Genomic DNA, 18,410 nt, shown 5'->3' with positions numbered 1-18,410 from the left:
GTTTCCACTAAGTAATTTTTTGTATGCCTGAATAATCTCTCTTCCCTACTGTTTTGTTCTCTTTTTTCCTATGGAAAATACTATTCATCCTGACCCCAGTCTTCTTTACACTAATGTACCTGTGCATCTTCTATAGACTTTAATACCCATACTTTGAATTTTTTTGGTTACTTTTCTTGGTCCTGAGAGGGTCAGATTTTTATTCATAGATCCATAGAAACAAAGAAGGGAAAAAAATAGGTACTTAGAACCCCCTAGATTACAGCTGGGAACACACAGCTAATTGACTCTACTATGAAGCTAGACCATATTTTAACACGCAATCTTAATTATATTCCTTTTCCGGTAGTATTTTAATCTTCACATTTACTGATGTTTTCAATTTTCTGTAAACTAGAAAAAGGACAATACAGTTATAAATTTGAAGCCCAGAACTTTGTAAAAAATCTTGACAAAATGCTGCAGTTTCTTTTCTTGCCAAAGCAGAGCACAGAATTTGATCTTTTGTTTACAGGGCCTGGGTGACAGTTGCAAGTTATCATTTGCTTACTCTTTCAGAGAATGTGGCAACGTCTATGACTGACAAGCTCTGCTAGAAAAGGTTTAGCTTGCTTATGTTTGTTTCTGGCTTTGACAAAGTCTGCAGGAAGATGTTTTAAAATAATGGAAAATGTTCAGGCACATTGTAGATGCTACAGGACTTCTGGGATAACCTCAGACAAGCATCTGTGGAACTGTTCTCAGATGTTCCTTCTGGAATGCTGCAGAAAGAGTGAACCTGTTTTACTATTTAAAGAGAGGCTGCAGCAGCAAGCCAGGGAATGGTGCTGCCTTCCCTCTGCAGGTTAGAAAGACATCATTCACTTAACACATCTACCAGCCACCATCATCATCACCTTGTGCTCATGGTGGTAAACCTGAGTGGGAATAAATTGCATATATTAATGGGAGAGTTGGAAATAGGGAAACAGGTGAAAGGGACTAATACAAGGTTAATTTAAAGAATATTCAGTAATACAGTGAGTTACAGTCTAAATGGCCAAACACACTAAAGGAATTTGTATTCCTTTGCCAGGCTTTTCATATAGTAGTTAGTTAAATATATTTTAAAACATAGTATACATTGTATAAGTAGAGGGAAATAATGACCTAGAAATGAAATGTGTTTAATTATTAAGGATTTATTAGCTTCTAATAGTCTTCCACTCTTTCTAATTAAGTTGTAACAATCTCGGTTTTGAAAACCAGGCATTCTCTAAAATAATATTTCTTCCTCTATCATTTAACCTATTTCACCAAATAAAACACTTTGAAACTTTTTCATGACTTTACCTGCTAAACACTGTATCTCAAAATCATTTTACTTATTACAGTAAAGTTCACTATTGTGATTCTTCATGTTTTACCAGTTTGCTTTTGGTAATTCTTTAATGTATCAAAGCACATCTTCAAGTCTATTGGATTTGTAATGAGGTCATGCTTTACTCAGTTTTATGGCTAGTTTGACACACTGAAACATAAGAAGGTCAAGTGACTTGCCCAAGATCTTGCTGTGAGTCAGTGATGGAGCATAAAATACAGTGTGAGCCCTTGCTCAGAAGTTATAATGAAATTAATATATGAAATTTTTTAATGTACCATGTGAAGGAGTTGCCTATTTCACAAGGCAGGTTTTTCTGACTACCTAGGTGATCACTGGGTTGTCATAAAGATTTCTTTAAGTGAATAAACTTCCTAATTTATGAGGAGACCAGCAACCAGGAAAATAAGCACATTATTGTGAAGTCAATGCACTGAGAATCAAAAGCCTGTGCAATATTTCATGATATTGAGAGAAAATGGTTATTTCATTACTAAAATAAAATAATGTTAAACTGAAGAAAAGTAGAGAGAATGCAGCCCAAAGCCAGGAATCACAGTTTGAATATCATTTCTGTCCCTAACCTGATCACCCATCTGAGTCTAAGTACATACTCAGGGGTAAAACAAGAGGTTTGGATTTGATCTAAAAATTCTTTCCAGCTATAAAACCTTGTGCCTGAGATTGTAATATATATGATTATAAATTGTACATGTATAACACATGTCATATATAGATGTCACATATGTGTGTACACATGCAAATATACATATATTTAAGATGAAGAAGACAAATGGAGAAATGGGGATAGTTTAAAAATTAACATTTGCTGAGCATTGGCTATGGCCAGTCCCTGTGTTAAATGTATTATTTCATCCTCTTGCCCATCCTGTGAGGCTGGTATCATTATTATCCTTAAGTAGAAACTGAAGCACTGAGAGATTCAGTGATTTGCCTAATTTAAGTGGGGGAACCCAAAAATCTATTTCAGAGGACCAAGCAAGTAAGCATTACACTCTAAATCTTGTAGTTTAATAGAGTATATTTTTATTTTTTTTGGAAGAAGCACAAAGAATAAGATTAAAATTTGGTTTTCATAGAGATACTTCTTACCCAAGGATTTAAAATTAAAATAAGATCATAGAAATGTAGTAATAGCTGTATCTCTCACATAAAGAGTAGAGTGTAGAAGAAAAAGTAAAACATTTGCTTTGCAATGCTTCCAATTGCTGGAGGACACTTCTTATTTTGCATTTTGCGTTTTTTTAAAGCGATGAGGAGACTCGCTCACTGTCAAACACTGAATTGATAACTCCATGCTTTCACTGAAAGAGATGACCCAAGGATCCCTAACTTCAGTCTTGTTCTGTGCTGTTTCTCTGGGAGTTGGCATTTTAAATCAGATAGGTAAGATGGATCCATCTCCTAGCCTTTGTGGAGCTTACACTCTTTTGAGAAAATGACTCTGTGTGTGTGTGTGTGTGTGTGTGTGTGAGTGAGAGAGAGAGAGAGAGACAGAAACAGAGACAGAGACAGAGACAGAGACAGAGGGACAGAGAGACAGAGAGAGAGAGACAGAGACAGAGTTAGAGACAGAGGGACAGAGAGGTGAACAGTAGGCTGGTTTGATGGTTTTTACCAAGTCACCAGTCTAAATTCATTCACTGACTGTAACTATAGTCTGTTGTGTCTTCATGGATGGATTATCTAGTTAGAGGATTTTCCTCAAGCAATTTGTAATTCCAAAGTGGAGCCCCTCACCTGAGCTATCTTCCAGAAAGATGATAGAAAGTAGAAAGTAGAAAGAAATCATGTCTTCTACCTCTCCATCATCCCCAGCTTCCTCCTTCTCTGCCTCATAGCCCAGTATACTTTGATGATTATCCACCATTTGGGATTCTTTACCTCACTAATCATCGCCAAAAGCCGGAACAGTCCTGCTGTTTGTGTGTAGATTTACATTTCATTAAATATTATACATGATTATTACATAAGCTTTACTATCTGTCAACATAAAAATACCTAATTATTTTTCCATTTAAAATTTTGCTTTCTTTTTTTTTTTTGCTGTTATCTTTTATAATGACTCTTAGGTAAAGAATATAGGGAAAATTCTAATGTTACATTTAAATTTGAAATGTTACCATCATAACATATTAAGTGTTAGACCATGACTTGGTACCATGAGAAAAATATTATCAATTTTAGCACATGTCTACTTAGTGTCCCATAATTTTAAGTGAATCATAACCAGACTATTACATGTCCTACTGTGTGTTCCAGCTTGTAATGTTTATCAATATGTTTAGTTAATGGTTCAAAATGCCATATTTCCAAACATCACCATTCATTTTGCATGCATGCCCCATTCTTGTTTGTCTGTTGGCTTTTTAAACACTTTCCTTTGTATAGTAGAGGACATATCTTGCCCTCCATTCACGGGGCTTGTGCTTGTTTTGCTAGTAGCTGTGGTGATGGATTTGCACTGTTCTCTCTCTGGCCTGGTCCACCCTTGTAACCAAGGTCATGAATATGCAACACAGCAAGCTGGGGTCAGGAATAGAGAACAGAGCAAAATAACTGACCATTAATGAGACTAGACTCATGACTTGGGCCTCACTAGCTCTATGCTTTAACGGACTGAGCTCTTAAGTCACAGGCAGCCAACAGTTATAACAGACTTAGGGACCAAGTATGTGAATTCAGATTCTAAAATGCCCAATGGGATAAGATCATAGTTTTTGTGCTTTAGTTGTTTAAACCAAATTCAAGATGGTTTTTCTTTTTTTCTTTTTTTAATGCAGTTTATCTACTGAGCAATGTATTCACTAAGCCACATTATTTTGGAAATTCTTGAGTCACCATTTTCCCCATTAATCCAAAAGTCAAATGCAAAAGTAACTTTAATCAACACCCAACAGTACCCAGCAGCTTCTCATTGCTAGTTATGTGCTATATGTGCCAGGATGGGGGACAGAGCAGAGAGCAGGTCTAAGACATCCATTCAACAAGAGGCATTTAGCAGATTGCAGATGATTTAACTAGTCAGTTGAGGGATGTGTGGTCACAACGATAAGCTGCAATGGCAGGTTTGGGAGTGACTCAGTTTGCCTGAAGGGCAGAGTCAGTGAACGGCACAAATCTGTACCTTCACTGAGGTTCTTGATATGCAGAAAAATGGATCATAATGATAATTCAGAGAAACTGATGCTGATTATGGTTTATACCAAAGAATGGACCTCACCAATTCGAACAGAATTAAGATCTACTTTGGTGACTGTGTGGTTTGGTTTTGAACCATAGTGAATAGCCTTTGTCCTGTCCACTGGAGCTGTGCCATCCAATACAGTAGCCACTAGCCATGTTTGGCTATTTAAATCAAAATGAATTAAAATAAAAATTCAGTTCCTTTGTGTCACTAGCCACATTCAAATAATCAATAGGCCTGATGGCTAGTGGCTACCATATTGGACAGTGTAGAACATTTCCATCAAAACGTTACAAAAAGTTTTATTGGATGGCACTATGAGAAATTAAAAAAAAAGAAAAGAATATTCATGTTTGTCTGGATCAAGAATCTTGAGGGTCCTCAAATTTTTTGTAATACCTCCAGTATTCTTTGTTCATCCCAATGAGTTTGTCCCCTTCTGATCCACCCAGCATAGTCACCAAATTAGTTTCCATATGTTACTTCTCTGCTCAAAAACCTTCAGAAACTCCCCAATGCCTGCAGGAGATAAAATGCAAAGTCTTTGCGCCCAGTACTCAAAGCCCTTCAACAATTTGTTGATCTACTTTTTCAGCATTACTTTTGTTATTCTATAAACATGAATTCTTTGCTTCAGACAAATTGCTTTACTCCCTGAACACACATTGTGCCTTCCCAACTCATTGCCTTTTCCATGCCATTCCCAGTGTCCAGATGCCTGTCCATACCCTTACCACCCATCTAAATCCTACCAGTCCTTTATGCCCTGTCTAAATCACACATCTTTCAAACTTCTCTGATTATCCTAGTTCTAAATGATACTTCCTCTCTCCTGAATTCCTACATCTCTTACCCATTTCTATCTGATATTAACTTTTTGTGTATCTTACCTCCTCAACCAGAGAGTAGCAGGAGCTACCATCTTATACTTTTTGAACTTGGTATAGTACTTGACAATAAATATCAGTAAATTATTTAATTGATTAGTGGTAAGCTCAATTCCTTACTGGGCTAGAGACGATATTAGAAGTGAATTTTCCCAAGAAGAGAGAAAAGGAAACGTAAGTCCTTTGCTTTAATACTGACCTACCACTGGAAACCAGTCTCCCTAGATTCGGTGGCAGGTCAATCTTCCTCTGGAACATACTGGACTGTTTCTACTTTGATCCCAACCTGTACCCTTCTGCAGCCCTGAGTAAGTATATACCTGGGTTGGTCCTTCCTTCTTCAGCCATGCTCTCCCCACTTGCACATGACTGGATCCATTCCCTGCTTCCTGTATGGAGAAAATATGGCCAAGGCAAGTTGTAGTTGAAGAGAAAAACTGGGACTACTCCTGTCTAAGTCCAGTGAAGATGCTTCTTGAGTTTTATTCATTCTAAATAGAGACTCTGAGTCACTGGCTAATAAACCAACTTTAGGCATTACAACAGGATAACTGGATCATTTAGTCATGGGAAAGTTTTGCTTTGGGGAGAGTTTTCAAGCTGTACATCTGAGTATTGATGTACCCATTTCTTTTCACATTCTCCTCCGTAAACCAAAAGGACAGACAGAAATTTTGCCTTATTTCAGTGAAAGGCTTTGTTATGTTTATTGTTTTGACAAAGAAAACAGTTATTTCCCAAGAAAAGGACAATATTGTGGAATATTATTTGCCAGGTTACATGGCTATTTCTTTGGCGACTTAACCATACAGACTTATCTGTAAAATGGGTATAATAACAGCATACCTCAAGGGCTGCGTGAGGGTTACATGAGAGAAGAAAAAAATTAATTCACTGGTAAATAATAAAGACCTAGACAAATATAAGTTGTGGTCCTGTATAATATTTAAAATACCAATCAGCTAAATATGGCAAAATCAGATGGAAGTCAGTTCAGAACCAGTCAGGGAATCCAGTGGGAAGACCCAGGAAGTTTTCCCATCTGTAAGGGCCCCCAACAGGCCAGTGCCCCGGGACAGTAAGCCCTCACAGCTTCAATCCCGCCACCACACCAAAGGAATGCTGCCGAGTAATCACCGTCTTCTAGAGCAGCCGAAGGGATCTGTGACTCAGGGAACTGATTTGTAGTTTCATGTTTCACTGCTCTAGCTCTTCTCTGCTACACAAAGTTTCATAGCTGCACCTGTTTCACAAAAAGTTTGAAACCTAGGAAATGATCTCAAAACGGAATGGCAGCAAAATATAGAAGTCGTACTTTATTTATTTTATTTTTTGTTTTTATTTTTTGTAAAAATACCAGTTTATTTCTTAAAGTATTGCTTTAACAATTTTTGTTTAATATTTTTATACAATTTTTAAAGGTTACTTTCCATTTACAGTTATTACAAAATACTGGCTGTATTCCCTGTGTTGTACAGTATGTCAAGCCTATCTTACACCCAGTAATTTGTACCTCCTGCTCACCAACCTCTAAATGGCTCCTCTTTCCCACCCCCCTCCACTGGTAACCACTAGTTTGTAGAAGCCATGTTTTAAATGGCCCATTGACATCGTGATTCTAAGAGAGGTTTTCAAGTCCTAAAGAAAAGTTGAGAACTTGTCAAAGCTACTCAGGACTTTGTACCTGTGGGAACTTTGTATTTTTGGGGTACCTTGAGGTTTGAGCATGCATTTCAATCTGTGTTTTGTAACCCACCTAAACTCATGTTGCTTGTAAACATTTGCTGGATGGCCAGCTAAGTTAAGGGGTGAGTTGTTGCTGAAGCCATGGGACAAGTTTTTCTTTCTGTGAAAGAGCACCATGCTCTAAACAAGTCCAGCAGAAGAAGAGAACCAAATTTTTAGGAACCAGCCTGAAAGCTGCATAGTAAGAAATGAAGATATAACCATGATTATTCTTTATTAGCATTTTGTAATACCCTAAAAATTCTTCAGAATACTATGAAACAATTATAACTGTGTAACTACATTCCCTTTCCTTTGTTTGTTATTCATCTCAAAAAATTCGCTTCTCTGATCTCTTCTGGGAACAAGACAGGGAACCACTACTAGCCTGAAGAAGACATAAGTAAAGAAACTATGATAAGGCTTAACGACAGAAAAGTGTCAGCAATTTAAATGAAGGTCAAAGATTCCAAACAAGCTGTATAGATAAGGCCTAGCACAGAGAGCAACTCAGGAAAACCAATCCCTAAATGGAATCGCAAAGTCCAGAGCAAAGTCATCTCAAAGATTTTCCACAGTCCCTTGGAAGCCTTGTGGATGAAAATATTCCTCTGCTCCCCTTAATATGATTAATCTTTGATTAAAATGTTTTCAAAGGTCAAAGGAAAGATCTGTCTAGTAAGATCCTAAAGTCTGCTCTGTCCTGAAATTGTACTTCTTGAAATTTAATTTCCTTATCTGAAAAATGGAAAAGGGGACCCAGATGGATTTTCTCTGGGTCTTCCCAGATTTTGAATTTTATGATTCTAAATATTTCGCTTGTGAGTTTTGTGAGCATTCTTGTGCAGAATTTCCTAGTAACTAGGAGACCCTTGGCGATGTGGATATAAATAGAGCTAAGGTCATAGGGGACTTGACTCAAGAGTTCCATCTTTTTATAAACGGCAAAAATGAAAATCATGATAGAGTTCCTACTCTGTTGAATGATACTCAATTAAAATATTTAGAACAGACTAGGCCATGCCTACTCAAACTGATCAATTTTGACATTTATTTCCAAAAATTGCCAAAAATGATCAAAAGCTGGGTAGGGGACATTATTTCTTTACAAAGACCAGGAAAGTAACAATAGACGGGGAAAGAGAGCAATTTTTTTGAGTGAGTCAGATTTTTTTTTAAATCATTTTCTTCTAAATCTTTGTATTCTTCAAAGAATGGAATAGAATACATACAAAGGAAAGCTTAGAGATAGGCCCCGCTATTTCGAAAGATGTGATTAATGTCCCATAATGATATTTCCTTAATTTAAAAATAAAAAGCAGGGACAATTCAAATGGAGAAAAGAAATTGTGATGTTGAAAGAAGAAACTGTACCTTCCACATTGTAGACTCTCAAAAAGTATTATTTGATTGATTTTCTTGGAACTCAAAAGACCCTTTCACATTCGGGTTCTTCTTTCTACCTCTGTCCTAACTGTTGTTCATTTATTCCTTCCATAAACCTTTACTGAGCTCACGGCATGTAAAATGAAATTCACTAAGCACTGAGAATATAAGGATAAATTCGCTAGGCCCTGTCCTTTAGGAGCTCACAAGGTAATGAGCTAATTTGCTGACCACCAAAAAGGAGCAGAAATATTCTGAAGACCGAGTGTGAAAATAATTGTAAAAGTAACTTTAAAAGCTTAAAGCACTATACGTAGAAACAGGTTAGCCTAAATATAATGGCACAGCTAAGTTATGGTCTAATTTCTTTACTGCAGAATCAAATATTAGAACTGGAAGAAATCTGGAAATCATCTAATCCAATCCTCTCATTGGACAGAATAGAAAACTGAGGTCCTGAGAACAGAGAGACCTATCCAAGAATTCCCAATTTGTTAGTGATACAGTCAGACCTCTTATCCCACATTATCTGACTTGATACAAAGGAGTCATGGCACTTATTTCCTATACCACACACAGTGCAAAAGAAATATGATGTATTGTTTCTTTGGGCAGGCGTTTTTATGGTGAGTTGCTCATTTGGAAGTTCAGATATTTGCTCATTTGAGGATGACTACTAGCCGCCTACAGAAAGAAAACCACAGCTTTTCTCCTTTTTGAACAAGGCTTTGAGGAAAAGTTAAAGCAGCAGCAATAAACAGCAACTGGCAAGTACAGCCTTAGATCAAAGAAAAACCTTTACATGGGTACAGTGTGGACACCACCACAGGTTGTAAAACCTCAGGAAAGACCATTAATAGCACAGTCTTAGAAACAAGATGTGAATATAGACTAGTTCAATCACAAAAATCATTAGCTCATCCAAGCCCTATTGTGCCAAATTACAGAGAGAGGATAAAACCACATTTAAATGAAATGGCAATTCTAAGAAATCCACGAGATTTCATTTTCTTAACTAGATTCTTGCAGTAGTGAAAGAACCAAGTAACATTTCCTCTCCGCCACTTTCTTTGCAGGACACATTGAAAACTATGTTCAGAGAAAACTTAGTTCCCTTAGTTCCTACACTTTCCTTCAGTTATATAACAAAGTTCCCCCAAATGCTTGAGCCATCTCACAACTAACAGCATCAGGTCCGGAGACGGGGTGTTGCTATATAACAGGAAACACTGACTTGAGAGACAGACAACCTAGATTTTGTTCTGTGCCCTGCTCTTCAATTGCTATGTGACCGCAGGCGTGTCGACAGACCTTCCTGGGTCTCATATTGCTCACGGTCCTATGAGGGATTAGAGGTACCTAAACAGACTATGCACTGGACCGACTACCGTACCGGATCTGCCCGGTTTGACAGATCACTTCACTAAGCCTTGTTCTCTTTCTAGCAGGGCCTTTTCTCAGAGATAGCAGGGGCTTCCCATGGGGGAGGACAAGGAGGCTCCTCCTCGGGGTACCGAGGAGCTAACCAGCGGTTCTCGGGCATGTAATCTACCCTCATCCGTCCTGGGGCCCCAGGCCGGCTCCTGGCGCGTCCTCTCTGGCCCTTTCTGCTCGGACCGGGCGGAAACCGAGCCCGCGGGACGAGATAAGGAAACCACAGGCGGGAAATGGAAACGAGCCCTTCTGAAACAAAAGTGCCCAAGAGGGTGCTTCTCGGGCGGCTGGGCCTCCGCTCATAAACAGGAAGGGTCGCGTCGGAGGCAGAGCGAGTTAGGGTTTGGAGATCAAGGGAAGTTTCCTTATTTCTCCAGTGGCAACTGGTTCCACCACAACACGCAGGACGAAAGGCAACGAGGGCAACCTCAACGAGTCAGGAGGCAGGTCGAGGGTTGTATGAGATCGCCCCTGGGAGGGCCACGAGCCACGGCCAAGGAATTTAGTATTGATTTCAGAGTAACTCCTTGAACGCGTCGCTCCTAAAGAAGAGAATCCGAGAACCTCGCGCCTAAGCCTTTCAAGAGCGCGCGGGCGGGCGAGCGGGGCGGGGCGCGGGCCAAGGCACTATATCTCCCGGCGGAGGAGCACACGGCAAAGACCTTCCCACTCTTCCCAAACCGCGCTGCTCTGGAGCCGGTTGCCTAGTTGGCGCTGCCGAGGCTGCTTTCCTCGTTCAGTTTGACAAGGACGCTCTGATTGGCCAGCGCGACCCTGCAGTGGTTGGCCGGAAAGAGTCGAGACGCCTGATTGGCCGCGCTGCACCTGCAATGCGTCAAGCCGCGGTGGGCGTGGAGAGCTCCGCATGAACGGCGGTGGCTGGAGGGGCCGCCGGCGGCCTTCTGGGGGGAGTGGCTCCGCCTATGGCCGCCATCTTTACTAGTGGCAGCGCGGCCGCCCCGGACGCCCAGGGGTTTTTCAAGGCGTTCTTGGGCCAGTAGAAAAAAGCTCTGCAAGGGAAGTTTTGGTGGGGGTTTCTTTTCCCTTTTTCCGTCGCGGTGGGTTATTTCGTTTTTGCTCAGGTCCCAGGGAGGTGATGGGGGCAGAATTCGAGGGCTCGCGGCTCAGGGTAGAGTGGCCACCCAGGAAGGAGGGGCGCTGACTGGAATTTTTGCTGCTGCTTCCCTAAAACCGCTGGGTCTGTAGTCTCTCGGGGAGCGCTGGATTGATTTGATTCCTCTCACTTTCTAGAAGCAAAAGGGAGATTTGCTTCCCGGGCATCTTGCTAGGGTTGGAAAGCAGTTCTGGAAAGCTCTCCCGCATACGTCATGGTTCTTGCTCACGCTGTGCGCGGTCCCGCCCGCACGGAATGCGGGTTTTGTTTTTCAGAGCTGTAAATCCAGCAGCCGTCTTGGAAACTATTCGGCTCCAGAGACAGTGGCCTGCAGGGCAAAACTGAGCTTGCCTTACAGACAAGCGATGAGACGTTGGTTGAAAAAAAATTTTGATCATATCAGTGTAGTTGCCTTTTTAGGCAGCTGTTGTGTTTGTGTGTGCATCCGGTTTTCATTCCTTTCTGTTGTCCACCCCTTCGAAAAAGAAAAAAAAGCACTTTTTTTTTTTTTTACTGTATCAAAAGTGGTCGTTTTCAGGACTCCCTTCAGTAGATATGGGTGAAAGGAAAGAATATGTTCTTGGGTTAATTAGAGTTGGAGAAATGGGGTAAGAGCTGTGGTTGGCTTGGTTTAGCAGTGATGTCTTATTGGTTGGTTGGTTTTATTTGAGCAGCGTAGGTGCAAATTCGGTGGACTGTGGCTACCCAAAGGTGAATTCTGGAGCTACCTTGGTGTGGATGTTGTCATGGCTACAGGGAGAGGTAGTTGGTGAACTATGGGGTCAATGAACCCAGCAAGGGCAGGCCTTCCCCACGTATGAAGCCTTAGTAGTAACAACTACCGGGGTACGTGGACCCTGCCTCTTACCATTCCCGTCCGCGTCCAAGACTCCTGGATTGATTACTGCAGGCACACACAGGTCTGTATTGATTCCTCTATTGACAAATACAGGTGCAGTCACTGCCTGGTGTGGGTTTTTTGATGAGATGCTGCGTAGGGTACCATTTGCCGCACAATTTGATTGTTTCTTCTACTCTTACCTAATTCTACCGATTTTCAACATTTCATCATTGGCTTATTTATGACTTTTTCCTATAGGCAAACCATCACTTTACCTTAGGGTTCCTGCTGCCTGAAACTAACACTCGATTTTACCGAGTATCAATATAAAGCGAGAGCACTGAGCTCAGGGACGTTGCAAAAGAAAGACAATTGCTGCTTTGCATAATCTCCATATAGCAACAAGCCTTCGTGCCTCTGTGGAACACACAGTAATTCAGTTTTCTTTGGCAGCTGCAGTGCTGGGAGTCGGCCACTTTGCTTGCTGTGTGAGGTAGAGCAAAGGACTAAATCTTCCAGAGCCTTGGTTTCTTCTGTAGTATGAAGAGCGTCAAATCTATTTCACAGAGTCCTTGTGCGGATTGCATGAGGTGGAGATGTTCCAGCACTGTGTGAATTGTAGAACTATTGACATAACGATATTCAGCTACTAAAGCATTTATTAATTGCCCATAACTGTCTGACCTTGTGAGAGGAAGATTTCCTTCAGAATTTCCTGCTTTGGTGCATGCTTAGCAGGTACAAGGTCCTGGGTTCAATCCCCAGTACCTCTGTTAAATAAAATAATAATAATAATAAATAAATAAACCCTAATTACCCCCACAACAAAAACAAAATTTTAAAAAAAAAAGCAAAAAAAGATTTCCTACTTTGTGGGAAGAACAGATGGATTAAACTCAAATCCAAAATAAACCTTAACTGGCATAGTTTTTTTGTTAATGGAAGGCATAGCATTAATATAGCCTCATCAGCATGTACTGCTAAATTTGAGGGCCCTTAGGGTAACTGACCCATCACAGTTTGCCTTGGTCTTTCCCGGTTTTAGCATTAAAGGCTCATGTCCTAGAAAGCCCCTCTGTCCCAGGCAAACCAGGACATTTGGTCACCCCTGGATTGTTTTCAGTGCCGCAGGATGGGGAATGAACAGAATGGGAAATGAAGATTCCTATTGTATAGAGGCGATCAGGTTTCCCTCCTGCTGGAGGCTACTGGGCACAAGAAAACAGATGTCCTTGTGTAAGATAAGTGTGGGCTGACACCTGAAACTTAGCATGTCCAGAGTCGAACATAATTTTATGTCTTTATTGTTCTTCCTTCTCTTAGTGTCCACACAGGGTTTTCTTTTTTTTCTTTGAAGGGGAGAGGGGAAACTAATTAGGTTTGTTTGTGTATTTAATGTAAGTGCTGGGAATTGAACCCAGGGCCTCATGCATGCTAAGCATGCACTCTACCACTGAATTATGCCCTTCCCTAAGGGTTTCTCTTTCTTTCTTTCTTCTTTTTTAATATTTAAAAAGTTTCTTATTCTAATCTTTATTTCTCGTAAAGGTTCTACTAAACTTTTGGTCACTCCAGAGTGCAGAAGTTCTTTTTAATGCTGTGGACCTCTTTACCAGTCTGAGGAAGCCTAATACTGCTGTGGTTCATTGCCATATTCATAATTGAAGACTTGATACATTTCACTTAGAGATTGGTGAAAATAGATGTTCTACTCTTCCATCCCAGTTCATGGCCCCCTGCACTGTCTCCACGTAGGCCAGGTTCAGCACCGCGCTCCTTCTCCATTGGCCTGTTGCAGTTGTCTTTCCACCCTGTCCCCATTTATATTCTTTCCCCTTTATGTTCCCACTGCCAATGCCCTAGTTCAAGACACTGCAGCTGTTTTCTTAACTACTGCAGAAGTCTTTATTGGTCTCCCACCCCTAGTTCTGTCCTGTGCCCAGCTGATGCGAAGTTCTTCTAAAGCACATATATGACTAATTTCCCTCCCCAAACCTCCCGTGTCCTCTAGGATTAAGTCTAGATTCCTTAGGAATTCCTTCAGGGCCTCCATAACCTGGCCTTTCAGTCCTGATAACATACTCCTTTGAATCTCCTAGATTTCAGCTATATAAATTGTTCAGTCTTTGTGCTGCTCCCCCTTCATTTTATTCACATTGCTCCCAGGGCCTAGATTTCTGATTTCCATCATCTCTGCATAACAAAGTTTTAACATCCTTAAAGGCTTACTTCAAGTACAAGACCTAAAATAACCTCTTGCTCCACTGAACTCCCTTAGGACTTTATTTCACCCTCTCCTGTTACCACATTCTACTTTTATTACGAGTATTTGATTACTCGTTCCATAGATGTTTGTCAAGTACCTGTTGTGAGTGCAGCCCTGTACCAGGGGCCGTGGGGATATAAAATAAAACTGATTAGCACCTGGGTTTTTAAAGGACTTATATTTTGGGTTGGGAGAGAATGTGAACCTATGTAACTTTTTTTTCAAGGTGGAAGAACACAAGTGTTTTAGGAGCCCAGAGGGAGAACTCACTCTTGCTAGAGAGATCAGAAAGCTTTGTGGAGGACGTGGCATCCAAGCTAGCTTGGAGGATCAGTGACTTACATGGATGTACACAGGGAAGGCATTCCACATAGAGGAAATACTGGGAACAAAGCAACCAGGCTGAAAAGACAGTCTGTTAAGGGGCCTCACGGGAGACAGGCTGGTAGTGGTTGGTTAAGGCTAGATAGAGAATGGCCACATATTCTAGGCCAGAAGATAAGACTATCTGGTATGCATGGAATCCAACGAAGAGTTTTGACAGGAGACTGACAAAATCAAAGGTGAGTTAGGAATAACTATGTGGCAGCAAAGAGGGAAGTGAATTTTGCAGGGAGGGAGAGAGACTATAGACAAGGAGACTATTGAAAGCAGTAGCAATAAGAATCACAGCAAATGTTTATTGAGCATGTCCAACGTTCCATGTGGCATCTTTGCTTGCAATCTCTCATTTATAGCTTGTGAAAACTCTTATTTTTCACTCCTTACAAATAAGGAAACTTAAGGTTAGAGAGGAGAAATGACTTGTGCAGCTTCACCCATGGTGACAGAGCTGGAATTGGAACCCATTTATTTGCCTGCAGTAGTTGGTCCACGAATTAGCCTTAATCTGAATGTGCTGGCAGTGGAATTAGAGAAGATAGAAGAAATGATACTCTTCGTAAGTTACAGTATTTTGAGGTGAAAGTTTGAGGTGAAAAATAGAAAAGCAACAAATACCACCATGGTTGGGCTGAATTCCTGGACTGTCTTCTGCAGTAATTGGTCTCATCATGTATCTCCTACGTATTTTTCTATAGTAAAGAAATAAGATACCAGTAAGCAAAATGTGTTGCTACGGTTTTTTCATAGTTTACAAAAACTCATAATACCGAAAGGGGAAGGGGTATAGATACTAGTTGGGCTTGACCTTCTGCTTAGATTCCTCAGAAACCTCACAGAAGAAAAGTGCCAACAACAATGGCCTTGAGGTGTACGAAGTTATGCTTCCAAATATTTCTGTTTCCAGGAGGAGGGTATAGCTCAGTGGTAGAGTGCATGCTTAGCATGCATGAGATCCTGGGTTCAGTCCTCAGTACCACCATTAAACTAAATAAGTAAATAAACCTAATTACACCCCCCCCCGCAAAAAAAACAAAAACAAAAACAAACAAGAAAAACCAAATATTTCTGTATATCTAAATATTCTTATTAGGCATGTTTGCTGACTGTGAACTAGAATTTTTCAAGGCATTCACCTTCAGATGAAAGATCTTGCTTAAAGATACTGAATGGTTTCAGGGCTCTGGAAGAGTGATTTTCCGATGCTCCAGTCAAGTCAGCAATCTCCACCCCTACCTCACCCCACCCCAGAAAAAAGTAGCAATAAGGAGGAAGCGCTTAGTGAGCATGCCCTTCAAGAGCACTGGATTGCTTTGCGTTCCCCTTGGTACTCTATTCCCAATCACTGAAGACTGTTAAAAAGAAGGGCAGGGAGGGCAAAGTTTCCTTTATTCTAATCCCTTCTATTCCACCCCTCCCTACCCTCTATACTCTGGTCTTTCCCCAGTTATAGGTGGAAAAATTAAACCCTGTATATGTCAGAATCCTTCAAACCAAGGAAAGGCTTTACATCTTCGAAAGTTCTCATATACATTTTATAATATACTGGCTACCTTTTCCCCTTTGCTAATGTTCTTCCATCATTTTGTGTGTTTTATCATTCTGATTAAATTTAAGTTCCTTAAAAACAGAAATTACCTTTGAAAAAAAGCTTCCCACCACCTGCACCATTGTCCTTCATAGTCACTCAGTCTTGATTTGTCATTTTTCTCCCTCTTTGTTTTGATTTATCTTTTCTAGTCAACAGTTATCTCTGATGACAGCATTGAAAACTTTGGTGATACTCCAGAAAAAAGTTATTCATTCAAGATTCATTTAACAATGTTTATCACTCTGTATGTCAGATACCTTTGAATGTGAGTGCTGATTAGTCTCTCCTGGGGTCATGGTTATTAGTGGTTTTTTGGGTCATCAACACCTTTGAGAGTCTAATAAAAGCCATAGAAACGTCCCAGAAGAACATATGTGAAATAATTATGCAACTCTTATCATAGAGTCCAGACTTTCAGACTCAATCAAAACCAAAACAAGAGACATTAAAAAAAAATCTGAAAATCTTGTTCAGTGTGATGTCTTTAGACTTTACCACTATGTGATCTGTCTATTTAGATGATAACTGCATATGTAGGCATTCATATGTAGTTGGTCAACCATATACATAGTACTAAGGGAACTATATAAAAGTTCAACACTTGAACTTTTTGTTGTTTTTAATCATATAGCTTTAAAGCAAAAAAAAAAAGACCATTTTTTTCCTAGTAGAATTTGGAGGGCAAAATACATTATAGCATTGTTTTTTCATTAAGGTAAGAGTTCTAATTCTTCACTGATACAAACATTTTTCAAGTTATAATAAGTAATATTGGTAAACCTAGTCTTTGAAAATTTTAAGTTCTGGTCTCTAAGTTTAGTGCCACCTGAAATATGTAAAGTCAACTAAGAACTGGAGTAAATGAGATATTTCACAGAACGTTTTCTTGTGAGATTTAGTATAACTGATGTTTTGATCAATATTGTTTTATTATCTTGAAAAAACTTATTTTCATTGAACAGAATGAGTAGTAATTGCATGAGCTGAGTTATTGTCAGAACAGTTTACTCCTGGGTGTTTTGGTATTCCTCCCTTTGTGCTACTCTTACTAATTAATGTCAGCATTTGCTAAACTTTATTGCAGAAAGACTGATATAGAGGAACCCTGCCATCTGGAACCTGAGATTTATGAATTTGTGTAAAACTTGATGTTTAAAAGGTGCAGAAAGGGAACAAAAGCTGTCATTAGAGAATTTCCTCTCTATGTGAATAATTAATGATAATGTAACTGGATACCAAACAGAATTGACAAACGTCTACAACTTTTTACTTCTACCTGGAAACTTGTTGCAATGATTATTATTTCAGTAAGATAAGGCTGTTGATTCCCCAAAAGGATGTGACTTTAAATGGGTTTTAGGAATCCAGTATGGCTGATTTCTTTGTTGTTAGATAAAGTCTACTTTAAATGGTAAAATGATCTGATTACAACATAAAGACTCTTCTACCCATAAAGAAGACTATGTAGGTGGTATGAGCATCATCAGTATCATCAGTGAGCATTACTGAGGTTCTCGCCTGCCTGGGCAAGGCACTCTGGGAGTACCGTGCTCGTGCTTGCGTGGAATTGCGCATAGCTCTACCCTCTAGGTTCTCCCAGCTAAACTGTAACCCGCATGCAGGCAGGGACCATGTTTTTATTTATGTTTTTTTGTTGTTATATTTGCTTACATCCTCAATACTTACAACCAAGTCTGGCAACTATTGTGTAATAGTTGCTAAATAAATATATGTTGAACATCTGAATTAACAACTATTAAAATAGTTGGAGAGAAAGAAAGTTAAATGAAAGAAGGAAAGCTTCTATTTTGTAGTGTAGCTTTTAAAATGGAAAATATTACATGTTATTCTCAAAACACCTTTATTGTGTGCTATCTGATACAAATAAAATTGCGTATGGTAAATGTAAACTATTAAGCATAATATTAAGCCCCAGTGAACTCACTACCTATTCAAATAACTAGAAAATTACCAGTACTGTGGAAAATAACTTGTATACTCCCCAATGTCGTCCTCCTGCCTTCCCGTCCACCCAAACTGCATTCTCAATTCAGGAGTATTTAAACTTTGAGACATGTAAATCAGAAAGAAGGATTTACAGAAGACAAATCTATGTAATTCTTTATTAAGTGATTGAAAAATACATTTGTTAACAGTCATGTGGAAGGTCACTTATTACAGGCTCTTTGAATGCCATCAAAAAACAGTAAACAGGGT

Source organism: Vicugna pacos, chromosome 6 (assembly GCF_048564905.1).
Source record: "Vicugna pacos chromosome 6, VicPac4, whole genome shotgun sequence".
NCBI classification, from domain to species: Eukaryota; Metazoa; Chordata; class Mammalia; order Artiodactyla; family Camelidae; genus Vicugna; species Vicugna pacos.
Note: the sequence above shows the minus strand (reverse complement) of the source record.